Source organism: Mandrillus leucophaeus, unplaced genomic scaffold, assembly GCF_000951045.1.
Source record: "Mandrillus leucophaeus isolate KB7577 unplaced genomic scaffold, Mleu.le_1.0 Scaffold691, whole genome shotgun sequence".
NCBI lineage: Eukaryota > Metazoa > Chordata > Mammalia > Primates > Cercopithecidae > Mandrillus > Mandrillus leucophaeus.
The window spans coordinates 1,058,693-1,076,190 of NW_012107486.1; the positions used below are offsets into that span (position 1 = coordinate 1,058,693).

Below are 17,498 nucleotides of genomic sequence, written 5' to 3' on the forward strand. Positions count from 1 at the left end.
TGAATGTTTCTGTGCCTCCATTTCCTCTTTGTAAATGGGGTGATAACCACAGTACCCCCCCGCCCCCGCCAGGGAATTGATAGAAGTGTTGCGTTAATGACATGAATTGCTATTTGTAAAGTGTTTAGAACAGTGCTGAACATGCAGGTGCACTGTATAGGTGTTTGAGACCTACAAAAACATGGAGATTGAATTCTTAAATGATGTCTCCTCATCTTATGAAGTTCTTTCTTGATTCTTGCAGCCACCCTGGATTGGGTGAAACGGAGCTGAGCAGCTGAGGACTGAAGGTCGTGCCCTTTGTGTGAGTGAAGGAGAGAGGAAGTCCCGGCAAACCTTCTGTGGGGTTCATCAGTGGTTACCCAGGCTCATCCCTGAGCCAGGCTGCTAGGCTGGCCAGCGTGTGACCTCCAAAGTCCACCTAAGACCACAGGATCCTGGTTTCTGGGGATAGGAACAGTGAATGAGTTTTTAAAAGGTCCTCAGTGAGCCGGGGATGGTGGCACATGCCTGTGGTCCCTGCCACTCAGGAGGCTGGGGAGGGAGGATCACTTGAGCCCAGGAGGTCAAGGCTGCAGTACACTATGGTCATGTCTATGAATAGCCACTGCACGCCAACCTGGAGAACATAGTGAGACCCCATCTCAAATGATAAAAAGACGTCTTCAGGAGATTTTGATATATAACTAGCTATGGAACTCACTGGTAGTGTTGATTTGCCTTTTCTGCCTGTTTTATTTTGTTTTAGTCTGTGGAGAGTGAGTGTGTTTGTGTGTGGGATAATCCTCTGTAATCCACTTGCTCTGGCAGAGTTATTGTAACGACTGGTTTGGATGTGGTACTTTTGTATCAAAGCTCTTTCCATTGTCAGGTGGGTGAATAAAGATCATTATTTGTTCCTGTGTGTCACTGTCAAGTAAAGAGCTTTCCCGTTTTCTCCCTGCATCTCTCTGTATGCAGTAGGTATGCGGGAATGTAGTTATGGCAATGACATGCCGTTTCTTACCATTTCCCACATCCCTTTCTGAGTCAGGTAGAAATATTTGAGGGCCAGTGGGACTGACAATAGCTGTTCTAGGAGGTCAGAAAGGAAGCGGAAAGGCAAGGCTGGCTTGGTTTCTGGAGGAACAGAAGCCAGTCCTCAGAACCCTCCAGCCTCCCGGCACGGCACTGCTAGGGGAACTGTCCGGTTGAGTTACTTAGAATCGCATCTCTACTGGGACCTGCTGTTAATCTCCAGCCCAGCCCCCATCAGAACCCAGACCGATAGCTGAGAATGGAGCTGTCTGTCTTTCTGAGCCCCCTGATTGTTTTGTTATTGCTAATGGGCTGATTTCCAGTTATGTAACCTCCTCTCTGTTAGATGAAATCTCATTATTTTACTGTGCTGTGCACATCAGGTCTGGTTCACGTTGAGCTACCTGAGAGGAGCTGGGAACGTGCTGTTTCTCATCATTTTCACCCAGCAAGAGAACTGGAGAGAGAGAGCTATACCCAAACCAATTATGGTCAGGCCCTCTGGGCTGTTATATGATATTCCAGGAGACAGTGGAGTGAAGCGGACCTCAGCGTCCCAGAGGTGTGCTGCCAAGACAGTGTGCTTTCCTTGCTTGGAAGTCTTGGGTAAGTAAGTTCTCTTTCCAACCCAGAAGATTTTGAGGGGCATTTGTATATGGGGTAGGGAGAGTTCCTAAATTGACTTACAATTTCCTTGCACACAAATAAACAAAGAAGCAAGCAAACAAAAGCAAATAGAGACCTTCTTTCTAGGCCTGCCGTCTACTACGTTTTAGGGCCTGAGTGAGCTCTGATCCAGGCAAATCAGGTAACCAGGGTCGTGGCCTCGAATCCACGTATGAAAACCCTGACTCCCAGGCACAGCGTCCAGTGGGAAACAGAAGGTCTGGTGAGATCCCAAGGCCTGGAGTCCTCCGAGGTGGTTAGTGTGGTATGACTGGGGGAGTGGGGGCTCCGGGGTGAGGAGAACCGGTTTGATTCTGCTCTGCCACTCACCACCCATGTGATCTTGCACAAATCACTCTGTCAGTCAGAAAAACAGAAACAGGTCTTTCCACAGAGAGTGTTTAACTACACAGGCATTGAAAGAGCTGAGGAGACAAACAGGGGCCAAATGGGGGCCTGAGAGCACAGGCCCAGAACAGAAGGATTCTGCAGGAGGTGGGAAGCCAGGGCCTCCAGTGGGAGGGGCTGCCCATTGTGAGCTGGGACTCTGGAGCCAGGGGAGGAGCTGGAATCATGGGGAAGACAGACCTGAGAGATGTCATTTGGGGCAGAAAGAGATGAAGAGAAATACCCTGGCATCTCCCTTACTCTCTCCTCCAATCTTATGCTGATCCCCCTTTGGCTGAACCTACACAATGGCAAAGGAACTTGGGAAACGAGTCTACCGTGGAACAGAACAGAGTGGGGAAAGGGCAGGGAATGGATGAAAGAGCAAATGGGGCATGGCCTGCGTAGAGTGAATGTCTTTGAATAAATCGTCTCCAATGTGAATTGTTGCCACTGACCCTAGGGCTGAGGCATGGGTGGACCAGGAGCTGGACTGGCCAGTGGACACTCTCAGCTATTTGGGAGGGGAAGGGGATGCAGTGTTTGCCCACATTGGTACTTCCTGTGACTGGAACAGCAGCCCTTGGTGATAATCTCCACGGGGCAGATTAACATGACCCTGCCTACTTCCATTTTACTGCTTTGTTTCTTTCTTTTAGCAGCTTCCTACCTCCTCTAAGAAGATTTTCCAGGCAAAACCCAGATCTGCTTTAGTGACTTCAGAAGAAACAGATCTGAGGGAGGATGAGAAGCCAGTAGACAATGGTATGTGTGTAAAAACACACGGCAGACACACCTGCTCTCCAGCGTTCTATCTCAGCTGATGGTCAGTGAGCCTTGGGCCGTCTTCACCTCCTTTTCCTTCCTCTCACTGTCTTTCCACCATGCCATCTCTATCAGTTCAGTTCCCAGTGGAACACAGATGGTTTGCCCGAAGAAAATCTAATGAGGGGTCTATTTATCTGTGGTCAGGGTTTGGGATGCCCATGTGCAGTAGTGATGCCCCAGGGATGAGCAAGAGTGGAAAGCTGTGGCTCCCTTGAGGCCTCAGGGCCAACGGAATGGACTATGCTGCTGGAGCCCTGGGGAGCTGGAGCTTGGAAGAGGGGAAAAGGGGTCACCTCAGAAACTGTAGTCGTAGAGATGCAACCACTGCCACACTGCCCAGACTGTGGCAAGGCATGGCGGGAGCAGAGGGAATCAACACCCAGCACCCGTCCCTTTGACCCTTTGACCTGCTGGTGCCTTGCATTGGCTAAACCAGAAACTGGAGGGCGAGAGCGCCCCAGTGTAGCAACCTATGGGGCCAAAGTTCTGAGGTCAAAGCAGGACAGAAGGTGGAGAAGGGACTTGGGGGGACACATGGAGAACAATCAGCAAAGTTTACCCCCTTTGTCCCTTGGCACTGGAAAATCTGAGAAGCACCAGATGTTGTATGAGTTACCTAAGAGGGGTTTGTTGCTTGAATGTCTTTCCACTTTGGGGGATTTTTGAAGAAAGTGTTTATGAGCAGGGCAGCTTGCCCCTTTACCTAGTCTTCCAAGAATAAAAGACAAGGCCTCAGTTTTTAGTCAGTTGTAAACACTTATATTCTTTATTTTTAGGTTATGAGGATGAGGGTGGCTATCCAAAGGATTGAGAGAGTAGGCTTTTGCACTATGTAGCCATGGATTCAAATCCCAGCATTACCACTGATTAGCTTGGGGCTTTGTTAAAGTTAGTGACTTCTCTCAGCCTCGATTTGCCAAAATGTAATGTGTTAGAAATATCAAAACATGGTTGAAAGGATGGAATGGGGTAAGATGTATAAATTGTTTAATAATGTGAGCTACATGGTTTTATTTTGGAAACACATGGAGTGGAGTCATTGGGCAAGAAGCAAGATGCTCTTGCAAGGGAAAGTCTTGGCCATTTAACCAGTTATGGGGTGGGGGGAGGACTTTGGTGACACGGCAGGTGCCCAAGGTCTTCAGAGTGGCAAATCAGTACATTTAAGGGCAGTTTTGACTGCCTGGCTGACCAGATGCTCCCCCAGCAGAACTATATCCGCAGGTACTGTCTGGAAGTTAGAAGGTATCCTGTTGGGCTGCCTGGAGGCAGGGTTGTAGGGGGTTGGTGACCCTTTGTCTTGGGGTGTGAGGTCAGATGTGTCTGATTAGAGAGGACTAAGAAGGAGACAGGCTGCTGTCCTCTTGGATGGCTCCTCTCAAATAACTGCCACCATCTAACATCTGACTAGTGCTCTGCCACCTACAAAACACTCTCATTTCCATCATCTCCTAATTTCACATGGACAGGGCTTAGCTTGCTTGTTCAAATCTCCCATGACTGACCACTTCTGCTGATTCACACAGGAAAAATCATCTAGTCGAGATGAAAAAAACAAACCTTGAATGTGTCTCTACAGACTTTGACATTTTGAGTAGGAAATAGGACTTGAGGACTCATGAATTTTCGTCTCTCCTTCCTGTTGAAGGTTGAGACTTTGCAAGAGAGAGGGGGCCGTGGGCTATGAGCGGCTGGCTCTGGGGAGGGTTTTAGGAGTGTAAGGTTGGTGGAGGCGACACACCAGGGTGACGGGTTGCTTGCAGGAATGGAGTGGCAACCCAGGAAGGGTGGGGTTTTGGCCTGAAGGCTTTTGTCAAACCCATCTTCAGAATGGACTTTATTTGTTTATTATTTTTTATGTAACTTTTATTAAATGAAGGTCGGGGTACATGTGCAGGTTTGTCTTAGGGTAAACTTTTGTCATGGGGGTTTGTTGTACAGATTATTTCATCACCCAGTTATTAAACCTGGTATCCATTGGTTATTTTTCCTGGTCCTCTCCCTCTCCCTCCTCCCACCTTCCACCCTCCAATAGGCCCCAGGTGTGTTGTTCCCCTCTGTGTGTCCATGTGTTCTCATCATTAAGCTCCCACTTACAAGTGAGGACGTGTGGCATTCGATTTTCTGTTTGTGCGTTAGTTTGCTAAGGATGATGGCCTCCAGCTCCATACGATGGACTTTAAAGGGGGCATTTGAGACTCTAGAGAAAAATGCCCTGAAGAAGCATAAAGCTCAATACCATCCCTAGCAGGTGCAGCCACGTGGAGGCAGTGGTTACTTTTCAGGTGCAAATGAGAAGAAAAGGGTTGAGGACATGGCTGTAGACTTCAGACCCAACTGCACAGAGTGTGGGCCTGAAACAATTTAAACTTGAATTTTTTTTTTTTTTTTTTTTTTTGAGACAGTCTCACTCTTGTCACCCAGGCTGTAGTGTAATGGCACAATCTCAGCTCACTGCAACCTCTGCCTCTCAGGTTCAAGTGATTCTCCTGCTTCAGCCTCCCAAGCAGCTGGGACTACAGGTGCCCACCACCATGCCTGGCTGGTTTTTGTATTGTTAGTAGAGATGGGGTTTCACCATGTTGACCAGGCTGTGAACCTGAATTTTCATGCAAGAAAGTAAATACGTGTGCAGATTCATTTCCCCACCTTGTAGGTTTATGTCAAGTTGAGGACAGACTGCTACTGTTGCTGGGAGGATAGAACCCTGTGGATGTGCCTCACATCCTCTTCCAACGAGGTAGAGTTGCACGGTGGTAAAGTCTTGGCCTCAGGCGTTCAAGTCCTGGCTCTACCACTTACTCTCTATGTGACTTTGGACAAGTCCTCTAACTTTTCTTAGCTGTAGTTTCCTTCTCTGTGAAGCAGAAGTGGTAATTGGGTCTATGTCAGGATGATTCTGAGGCTTCAGTGAAATTATGTGAGCAAAGAACACTGTTGGCACGCAGCAAGTATCATAGCATCCTCATTGGAGCCTTTCCTATTCTGGTGGCCTAAGCTGGTGTTCACCTTCCAAGTGCTCTCTACAGGCCCCAACACTAGCCTGACTTACCTTTCCAGAGGCACAAGGAAGTCCTAGACATCCCCAGATCCACACAGTACCACATGGGGAGAGGAGGAGTTGCCCAGGCAGGAGACTGGCGGGAGCTGACAAAGGAGCAGGAGGAAAACCAAGGGTGAGTGTTTCCTTGAAAGACGGAGAGGAAAGATTCTCATGAGTGAGGGGTGACTGCTAGTGTCACAGACTGGAGAGAAGGGAGATGTGCTGTGAGGGGAAAGCAGAGGGTGCCTCTCAACCTGGGAGATGCAGTGTGATGGCAGGTGGGAGACCTGAAGTCCACCCTGCCCTGCTGTGGGGTCTTGAGATGACTGCTGACATCTCTGTCTTGGCCTTCCTTAAAATTATGGGGACCAGAGGGGGTGATTCGATGATTTATTCTTTTAAATTTCTTTTAGCTTTAAAGTGGTATGATTCTATGATTAAAGGGTTTACTTTTTTATTTTTATTTTATTTTTTTGAGGTGGAGTCTCGTTCTGTAACCCAGGTTGGAGTGCAGTGGCGTGATCTTGGCTCACTGCAACCTCCGCCTCCTGGGTTCAAGTGATTCTCCTGCCTCAGCCTCCTGGGTAGCTAAGATTACAGGTGCCCGCCACCATGCCCGGCTAATTTTTGTATTTTTTAGTAGAGATGGGGTTTCAAATTAAAAATTAAATCTCAATTCAACAGGCTTTATTGAGGACCCCAAGATTTTTACTGTGTTCAAGGTGCCCTGGGGAGCCTACACCTGGTTGGGAGTCCTGGATTGGTTATCCATGATAATTTGATCTCGAATGAATCATTCAGCTTTCTTGATCCTCAGGTTTTCCATGTCTTCTAATAGTTATTGAGCACTCACCATCCAAGCAAGCTACCAGGCACTTTCAATTAGATTATCTCATTGAATACTGACAATCCTGCAAAGAATTTATGGATGAGGAGTAGTATTAGCGAAGCTGTGGGTTTCTTCAATGTCCCATGTCTCTGAGTGGTGTTGGGAGGTAAGCAGAAGTCTGTTTCCTCCCCTGACCCTTATATGATGCATCTCCACACCTGTTTGCCACAGTTTCCGTCAGTGGAAGAGGCACTACCAGGGTCACGAGTCTATCACAGAGCAAACCTAGTGAATTATGATGAGATACTTATTTATCTGTCTCTCCTGCTATGTGTAAGATTCTTGAAAAACAGGGGCTGAATCCAAATTACCTTTTTGTATCTCTGGAGTCCAGTAGAACATCTGGTACATAACAGGGGCTCAGGAGATATTGAACCAGGCATTAGGACAGGCACTGGGGATTCATAGATTAAAGGATTTAGATCTAGCCTTCAAGGACTCACAGTCTAAAGGGGATATGGGCGTACAACTATATAATGACAATGCAATGAGACACTTACTTTAATAGAGGTATGTATTATGTGAACATTTTTCTTTTTTGGGGGGTTGAATTCATTTTAGTGAATACATTTTTTGAAATTTAAAAATTAAGGTCATTTTTATTTTTATTTTATAGCATATAGACAAATACAAAGAATTTTATATTGAATATCTATCACCAAACTTATTAGATCTTGCCAAACATTTGCCAAACTTACTTTAAATGAAAACACACACACACACACACACACACACACACACACACATATGCGCGCGCGCTGCAGATCAGCTGAAAGAACCTGGATGTTCCTTTGAATCTCATTGTCCTCCCTCTGTAGAAGTAGCCCTTAATGTAAATTAGGTTTATTATCCCCATGCATTTTCTTAAAGAGACAGGGAGAGACAGGGTCTTGCTCTGTTGACCAGGCTGGAGGGCAGTGGTGTGATCATGGCTCACTGCAGCTCTACCTCCTGGGCTCAAGTGATCCTTCTGCCTCAGCCTCCCATGTAACTGGGGCTATAGGCTCACACTTCCACACGCAGCCCCATGCAAATTCTTATATACTATTGTGTGTGTGTGTGTATAAATATATAAATATAAATATAAATAGAGAGGAGCCTATATAGATTCTTTCCTTCCTCCTTCCCTCCTTCTCTCTTCCTTCCTTCCCTCCTTCTCTCTCTTCCTTCCTTTCCCCCTTCCTCTCTTTTTCTCTTCTCTCTCTCTTCTTTGTGATTCTTAACAAAGTGGAAGTCTACTAGACACATGACTCAGAGACTCGTATTTTCCCAGTTAATCTATGCAGATTTATTGGATGAATGGCTTACTTGCCTTTCATCCTGTGTTTTGTGAAAGTGAGAGGTTAGGGTAGGGGCTATGCCTCCCACCAGAGAGATGTCTTTTTGCCCTTAAACTGGTAAGAGAAGGTCTCAAGAGAGGCCACATGGGAAAGAGGCAGAAATGCTCAGCTGGGTCATGAAGGACCCCTGGGCATTGGAGCAGGAGCCTTCACAATCGTCTAGAACAGCAGTTCTCCACAGAGAGGGGGCTTTTCATGTTGGAGTTAGGCTGCAAGAAATATTTTGCTTTTAAAAAACATAATAGAAGTTTGAGAATTTTTTGCTCAAAGTTATCCCTGGGGGCACCATCATTTTTCAGGGGACCCCAGCTCATCCTCGAGCTGAGTGGTCTATCACGCACCCCCAAGAACATACTCCCACGTCCTACAACACCTTTGTATTAGTAAGGATGCAAGTTCTGCCACTCTGACAAAGACCCAAAGCTGGAGCTGCCACACATTTTCAGAAGTCTTGGGACCTGATTGTTACACAGAGCTATCATTAACAATTAAATTTTATAAATTTAAAAGTGAATATATTAAAAGTCAAGCTAATCAATACTCAAAACTCCCCACTTCCTAATTCCTTAACTACATTGTGCTCTTCTCGATGCTGCTGCGGTGATTCTCACGTATCGTGTCTGCATGTGGCAATGCTCTGTAATGGGGTGAGGCTGCAGCTCTGTGTTCTGACCATCCAGTCTCCTTTGATCCTGCTGCTCTGGCATCTCAACACCTTATTCCATCCTGGGTCCAAGGAGGCTTGTCTAAGCTCTAACTCCTGCCTGCACCCCGGATCAAGGAAAACAGGGAAGAAGGAGAGGGAGGGTCCCTTATTTTCCTTTTAAATGCATGGTTTTGACCTTGCATACATTGCTTCTGCTCTGTTACCCTAACGGCCACATCTAGCTGCAAAGCAGCCTGGAAATGTAGTCTTCATCAGGGCTGCCATGTGCCCAGCTAAAACATTTCTAACTCTAGAAGGAAAGAATGGATATTAGGGGAGAGCTGGCCCTCCCTAACATTTCAAGGGTTCTGCTCAGCTTCTAGGCCACCAACCAGCCCTCCACTCCCTCATCCCAACTATTCTGAAGGCCTGTGGCAAGTTTCCAGGAAGGCTCTTGGAATTGTCCAAGCTGGTGTAGATGTGGCCCCTTCCAGCCAATGTGTTCAAAACACATATGGGCTTCCCACATCCCCCACCTCCAGGCAGCAAGAAGAGACTCAGAAACACATGGACTAGGACTATCTTTGTACAGAGTGAGCACCAACAGATAAACCCTGGTAAAGGGGCCTCCACAGTATTTAGGACTGAGCTGGACTCTGGGTGAGGAGGGAATAATGGTATTAGGAAAAACTAGATAGTCCTTGCTTCAAGGAGCTCCTAATCCAGATGAAACTCTTACACCTGGAGGATCACTAATAATACAGGCAGTATCTGGTAAGGACCAGGTAATTCTTTTCTAATTTTAAATTCTGGGTAGAGAACCAGTCTCTGTGAGCAACCAGCTCAACTCATTGTTGGTCTAAGCTCTTGTTTTGAACTTGGACAGTTATAATCAAATAAAACTTACAACAGAGTTTGGTTGATATTAGTTAAAGCTCTACCTAAGTGTTATGCTGCCTAGTAATTAGGCAGCAATGATAAGCAGTCCACATAAATGACTAATTAGCGTTATTTTTACGTGATCAAAGTTTTTAATTTTCACTGTTACCCTGTACAGTTTATTGGTTGTCACTCTTGGTTCCAGCCATAACTAACACTTTGCAGTATGCAGTAGGCCCTGGCCCTCTCCAGCCTGTAGCCTGTGCCTGGAGTGGTCTCTCTTGAAGTTCTCCATCAAGCCCTGTTGATACTTGGAAGAGGCATGGCACAGTGGTCAAGTGCTTGGGCTCTGGGGTCAGAATGCCTTCACGACTTAACTCCAGTGTTTAAGCTGGGTGAGCTTAAGTAAGTTGCTTAATCTTCCACTGCTTCAGCTTGAGAATGTGCCTAACACATAATTAATAATATATGTTATTAGCTCCTTTATTCATTTATTTGTTCAGCAAACAACAGCATCCACTATTTTCCAGGTCCTGTTCTACATGCAGAGAATTAGTAGTGAAATAAACAAAGTTCTGCCCCCATAGTTTACATTTTAGAGGAAGGAAGACGGATAATTAACAAGTCTGAAAGTTTATCAGGTGGTGATAAGTCTGATGAAGAAAACAAGGCACGTTAAGGTGATAGAGGAAGTGCATCAGTCAGGAGAAGCTAGACGAAGCTGCAATAACAAACAACCTCCAAATCTCAGGGGCTTTGCTCATGCTCCATGTTAATTGTGGGGTGGGCAGGAGGGCTCTATTCCACATCTTTCTCACTCTGTGATCCAGGCTCACTGAGTCCTTATCCTCTGGACTGTCACCGGTCATTATAGCAGGCAGAAAGAGGAATATGATGACTCATGTTGGAAGAGGGGAAACCAGAGATACTGATGTGCTGAGTAATCTCTGCTTGCTCCAGATCTGTTCTTATAGTTCTGCTCTGCTCCACTCTGTGCTCTTGAGCCTGAACTCCATGGATTGCATCACCAGGGCTCCCTGCCCTCTGATTTCCAGTTGTATTTGGCCAAAAGGAGGCATCATCAGGAGACTCAAGGATGGGAAGAGAGCCAGGTGCTTGCTCTGTTGCTCTCTGCTTGGCCACAGTTCTGCAGTGGCTGTTTTCCTAAGGCCACAATGCCATCAAGCACTCTCACTTTCATGGCTTTGGCTCTCAGAGGGGTGCTGGTAACACCAGTTTCTCCTCCTACAGGACTGACCATGGTATTGGCTTCCTAGTGTGGCTAGTTTTGAGGGGCCTTAAAATCTCTTCTTGGTTTCCTCTTTGAGTAGAATGTTCATGGAAAGATCTTTCCAAAGATGATAGCTGAAGGTTCCAGCCACTTCTTGCCAGGACCCTCAAATATAATAGGTCAAAGGATTTGTGCAACAGAGGCCCCCTCTGAGGACATGACATTTGAAGTGGGGGAGAAACTCAAGCAGGTGCTGGGTGTGGTGGCTCATGCCTGTAATCCCAGCACTTTGGGAGGCCAAGGCAGGTGGATCACCTGAGGTCAGGAGTTCGAAACCAGCCTGGCCAACATGGTGAAACCCCATTGCTGCTTGCTACCAAAAAATACAAAAATAGCCGGGTGTGGTACCTACAGTCCCAGCTACTGGAGAGGCTGAGGTGGGAGAATTGCTTGAACCCAGGAGGTAGAGGTTTCAGTGAGCCAAGATCACACCACGGCACTCCAGCCTGGGCAACAGAGTGAGACCCTGTCAAAAACAAAACAAAACAAAACCAAAACAAAACAAAACAAGTTAGGCAGGTATTGCAGTGGGGAAGGAAGATGGTCCAGACTGAAAGAAGACCTTAGCGGTGGGAGAGTGGTTCTTGGCACATTCAAGGAACAGCAACAAGGCTGCCGTGGCCAGAGCTAAATGAGCTGGTGGAGAAATGGTAGGAATCACGGCCAGAGAGGCAGAGACCCAGATGACACCCATGTTTTTGTAGGTGATGGGAGAAACTTTAGATTTTATTCTGAGTGACACAGGAAACCACTGGGAGGTTTTGAGCCATGAGGGACATGATCTGGCTTATAATTTTAAAGGATAGTTCTGTTTTCAAAGGCAAGATGGAGCAAGGAGATTGATTAGGAGGCTGATGCAAGAGCCTCAGAGGGAGAAGCTGGTGGGTTAGACCAAGGTGAGAGCAATGGAGGTGGTGAGAAGTGATAAATTAGGGTCTTATTTTTAAGGTGGAGATAACACAAGCTTTGCTGACTGGTTGGATGTTGGCATGAGAGGAAAAGAGAACTCAAGAAGAACTCAAGAGATTTGGCCTGAAATGGGAAGACTGAGGGAGATACAGTTTTTCTGAGAGATGAGGGTGGATCTCAAGTGTTCAGTTATGGTCATATTTAGTTAAAGATTCCCATTAGAACTTGAAGGGGAGATGTTGAGCTTAGATTTAGTTAAAGATTCCAATTAGAACTTGAAGGGGAGATGTTGAGCTATGGTTAGAGGAACAGGTCAGAGCTAGAAATACAAATTTGGTGGTTTCTGGTTGCAAGTGGTGTTTAAAGCCAAGACATGGGTGAGCTCCTCGAGGGAGCGAGAGCGACAGAGAAGAGGTGTGAGGAGGGAGGACTGGGGCATTCCTGCATGTGAAGGTGTGGAGGGTGAGGAACCAGCAAGGAAAGGAAGGAAGGGTGGATGAAGGAAAAGAAGTAAGTGAAGAAAGTGTTTCAAGGAGGAGGGGGTAGTCACCTGCCACGATGCTGCTGAGAGACTGAGAGACTGAGAGGCTGCTCCTCCAAGAAGTCTGCTCTAGCCCCTCAAAGTGGACCCTGGGCATTTTCCTGCGCTCCCGCACATCCACTGCTGATTCTCTGTATTGTAGTTATCTTCTGTCACATCCATCTCCCCCTCTGTACCCAAAGTTCCTTGAAGATGATGTCTTGTTAATGACACTGAGTTCATGCCATGCATATAGTGGTGTTAAGTTAACATAATTCACAAAACACAGGACTCAACCAAGGGGATGTGCACCTATCCCCGCAACCCCATGTACTGCCCAAGCCTGGGTTCAAAGAACTGAGGTTCTCTATTCTTTTCACCTCCCAGGGGCCCAAAGACTCTTTTAAGCCCTCCTTTTATAGTAGCCAATGCCCCCACCAACGATCCTCCCCCTTATCATGTTGAGCGCTCTGGGACTATTTCCCCTGGCCAGGCAACCTAGGTACCAGGAAACAGGGCTGCAGAATTGTGGAGACACAGATTTTTACATTGTCTGTGTTGGTGGTGACTATTGAGTTCTGAGGGGGTAGGAGAGGGGGCGGTGGGGGGGAAGAGAGAGAGAGAGAGAAAGAGATAGAGAGAGAGAGATAGGGAGAGAGAGAGAAGGGAAGAGGAGGGGAGGGCAGGGGAGGAGAGAAGAGAGGAGAAGAGAGGAGAGGAGAGGGAGAAAGAAGAGAGAAAGGAGAGCAGATGGGGAGAGGAAGAGGGAAAGAGACCCAAGACAGGGGTAGTGGCTCAGTATAAAAGAGGTGACCTGGGGAAAATTAGCTTTTTTCCCTCTGGCACCTCAGAAACTTGGGGCAGAAAAGTGGTTTGGCTTAACACTTCCGTTTTACAAAAGGAAAATTGAGGCTCAGAGAAGTGAGTGACTTCTGATTTCAGAGATGGCTATGTAGCAGGGCTGACCTAGCATGCATCCCTTGTGTCTCCCAGTTTAGTGTCCTCTATAACCTGGTGGTGACTTTGGGGAAAGGAATAGTTGTGTCTCTCTTAGACGAATATCTTCTACTTATTCAGTAATACCTAGAACTGCTCTAAAAGGCAGCCTTCTGGTCCACAAATGAGAAAGGCTAAAACTGCGCATGACGCAGAGAGAACAAAGGTGGGCTGCTTCTCTGCTAAGGATTAATTGACAGCCATTCCTTAGGAGAGGGGTAGGGGATTGGGATTTAGGAAAGGGAAGGCTAGAGTTGTGAAATTCAAACTGAAGTTGAGTGAGAGGCACAAATTTGCTATTTGCCTTCTGAGCATGAATGGACCGATTTCATGATGAATCAACCTGACTGTGCACACTTGAGAAGGCAGAAGAAAGCCACAGTGGCTCAGTTTTCATCCCGCCAATGAGAGAGCGAGGCATGAATCTTGATTCTGCTCCTATGAGGGGCCAAGTGATCTGCCAAGAAAGGCTCAGGTTAGTGGAGTCCAAGTGTGACCACATAGGATCTGAGTGGGGCCGTTCTCCTTCTGGGGACTGCCTGGGCAGCATCTGTCTTGTCCTGTTGGCCACTGGTGGTGGGGGTGGGAGGTGGGGCATATTCTAGGCCTTTCTGGGATCTTCGTTGCTGGGTAGTCATGAGGTTCAGCAGTGGACTTGGTGCTCAGGTCCATGAGCTGAGCATTCCTGGGTTTGCTCAAGTCTGGGGGCTTTGCCAGGTTCTTTCTCACCTAGCTCTTTCTAACAGTGCTAATTTCCAAACCCAGTCACTTCCACAAAGAGCCTGGCAGCCTCACCTCTTTCCTCAGTGAAGGTTTAATAGCAGAGCACTAAAACAGGTCTCATGGCTAAGCCTTCATTATTTCCACAACATATACTACAGGACTCCTACTAATATACTGTGACGCATTGTCCTCATTAAAACTAAACGACTCATGTCAAATTAAATAAGCAGAGAACACTGGGTTAGCTAAGGGTCTGGCTTGCAATTACGTGTTTGTTTACTTGTTAATTGTCCAAGTTTAATAATTTTAGTAGCCCTTTCTTCTTGTCAATACAAATTACTGATGCCTCGGACTTGGTTTTCCAGGGAGCCCAGACTGGGAGGTAGGATATGGATGATCAGTCCTACTGTGCCATATTGTACAAGACACTGAACCCTGTGCTGAGCCTCTCCTGGAGTACAGGGGCACGATCATCACCACCCACCCACTTCTCCAGCATGCTGCAGAGCTACTATAAAGTGGCAATATCCAAAGAGCCCTAAGTGTGCTCCTCTCTGGAAGAGCTTTGGTCCAAAGATAAGTGTTCAGTTCCTGGGTCTAGCAGGGCTTTGAAGGTTGGCGTATCCATCAGGGTTCTGCCAGAGAAATAGAACCAGTAGGATTTATTGCAAGGGACTGACTTACACAGTTGTGGGGTTGGCTAGGCAAGTGAAAGCCACAGGGCAAGCTGTCAGGAAGAGCAGGGTGAAAACTCATGTAGGAGCTGAAGCTACCATCCACAGACAGGATTTCTTTCTCCTCAGGGAAGCCTCAGTTCTGCTCAGTTCTTTAGCTTGCAACAGATTGGACTATGTACAGCAAGATTATTAAGTATAATATTCTTCTCTTAAAGTCAACTGACTGTAGATCTTAGCCACATCTACAAAGTACCCTCACAAGAACACATATCTTAGTGCTATTTGAATAACTGAGTACTATAGCCTGGTTAAGTTGACACACAAAACTGGCCATCAGAACTCCAATCTAGAGACAGTCATCCCATTTAGCACTATTGCCTGCACTTGGTGCTAGAAAGTCCACGGGGTTCAGTTCAATTTTAAGAGGAATATTTTCTTCCAAACATTTCATTCATTTACATTTTCATCAGACATATTTGGAGCACTTGCTAGGGGCCAGGCACTGCACTAGGAACTGGAAGTACATGTATGAGTAAGCTGTAGTTAGTCTGTGCTGCAGGGGAGCTTGAAGTCTGGTGAGTGAAATGAGCACACACACAGATGACAATGTGGCGAGTGCCACAAGAGTGCTATGCACATGACTTTCAAGGAGCCCAGCCCTGGGAAGTCAGAGGACGCTTTCTGGAGGAGGCAATGCCTGGTTGTGAATGGATAGGGAAAGTGGGGGAAGCAGTAGAAAGGAGATGTGGGGAGATTGGGCATTTCAAGCAGAGTGGACACACAATTCCACAAAGGCACAAAGGTGAGGAGTGCCACAGATTTGCAGGGGAGGTAAGCAGGTCTGTGAGCCTGGAGTGAGGACTGTGGGTGGTGGAGGCTAGTGAGGCTGGAAAGGTGGTGCTGCATCCTGAAGAGCCTCATAGAGGAGTTTGGACTCATCCGTAGATGATGGGGAGCAACATGATCACCTCTGCATTTAAAAGAGCCTCTTGACTGGGCACAGGGACTCACGCCCGTAATCCCAGCACTTTGGGAGGCTAGGGTGAGAGGATCACTGGAGCCTAGGATTTGAGACCAGCCTGAGCAACATAGGGAGACCCTGTCTTTACAAAAAATATAAAAAATAGCCGGGCATGGTGGCATGCACGTGTGGTCCCAGTTACTTGGGAGGCTGAAGCAGGTGGATCAGTTGAGCCCAGGAAGTCAATACTGCAGTGAGCTATGATGGCACCACTGTACTCTAGCTGGGGCACTCAGTGAGACCCTGTCTCACAGAAGAAAAAAAGAAAGAAAGAAAAAGAAAAAAAGATCCTCTCTAGAGTGCGAGGGGAGGATGAGATTATGGGACAGGACTTGGGAGAAGAAGGCCTGTTAAAGTCTAAAGACACAGAGTCAGGCCAGAGGAACTATTTAAGGATTGGAGAGAAGGCACCCAGAGCTATTTTGGAGTTGAAGTCCACAGAACTGAGTGGTTGGTTGGTCCCATGGGTGTGTAAGGAAAGGCAAGAATAAAAGATCGCACTACTTCCAGATAGAGAACATGCAGAAGGCAGAGACTTATAGGGCACAATGATGAGCTCAGCTGGGGATATATTGAGTTTGAAGTGTCTGAGGGACACATAGCTGCCAGCTGGCACCTTGACATATGGACGTAGGGCTCAAGGAAGAGGTGTGGGCTGGGTATTGGGATATGAGATGTTTGGGAGCCATTAGAAATAGTGATGATCTGAAGTGTGGAGTAGTTAAGATCATATAGAAACAACCCCTTGAGACAGACATTGTGTCCAATTCACAGATGTGGAAACTGAGGCTCAGAGATTGAGTACGTATATTGAGGTTTATACACCTGATATTTCCCTCTGGTTTTGTCCCTCCTCAAACCCCCAGTGGTGTCCATCACAATGCGTGTCTACAGATTCTTACCTGCCTGCTTCCCTACCAAACTCTGAGCCCATGAGCACGCAGTTGCTTCAGGGTGTTGGGGGAATGATGGCCCTGTGTGTAGATGGTCGTCACAGGAGCCCATTGTTAATGAGACAATATCTTTCGCTGGTAACTGATGCCTGGGTTTCTACAATTTGGAATTTATTCTTTTTCTGGAAGTAATTTTCTTTTTAAATTTTTGTTAAATTTTTAAAAAATTTTAGACTAATTGACAAAGACTATATATTCAAGGTGCACATAGTAATGATTTGATATACATATATTGTATAGTGATTATCACAACCAAATGAATGAACACACCCATCACCACCCACACTGTACATTAGAGCCTTAGGATTTACTCATCTTAGAACTTGCAGTTTTGTACCCTTTCATCAACATTGCCCTACTTTCCCCACCCCCAGCACCTGGCAACCACTGTTCTATCCTCTGCTTCTGTAAGTTCAACTTTTTTAGATTCCACATATAAGTAAGATAATATGGTATTTGTCTTTCTGTGTCTGGCTAATTTAACTTAGCATAATGTCTGGCAGGTTGAGCACCTGAAATTTATTCTTTTGGTTTAAGGCTCCTATTTTGTGAAAAAGGCAAAATAACCATGGGAAGTGAATTTGCCACATGTGGTCATTTTCACCGACTGGTGAATGCATTGACTAGGTTAGCACTTTTTCCACTGGTGCAGCCCTGTCTCACAGGGGAAGGGACTGAGATTCTGGGAGGTCATGCAGCTCATAGGTGGCAGA

General features: G+C 46.6%; 1 long non-coding RNA gene across 1 annotated transcript; it reads left to right on the forward strand.

Annotated features, from left to right (window-relative positions):
- Window positions 1-1,505: 1,505 nt before the first annotated feature.
- On the forward strand, window positions 1,506-3,709 carry LOC105555610. Its single transcript, XR_001008499.1, has 3 exons — window positions 1,506-1,623; window positions 2,730-2,835; window positions 3,675-3,709. It is a non-coding gene; the product is annotated as an uncharacterized LOC105555610 (long non-coding RNA).
- The last annotated feature ends 13,789 nt before the right edge of the window (window positions 3,710-17,498 follow it).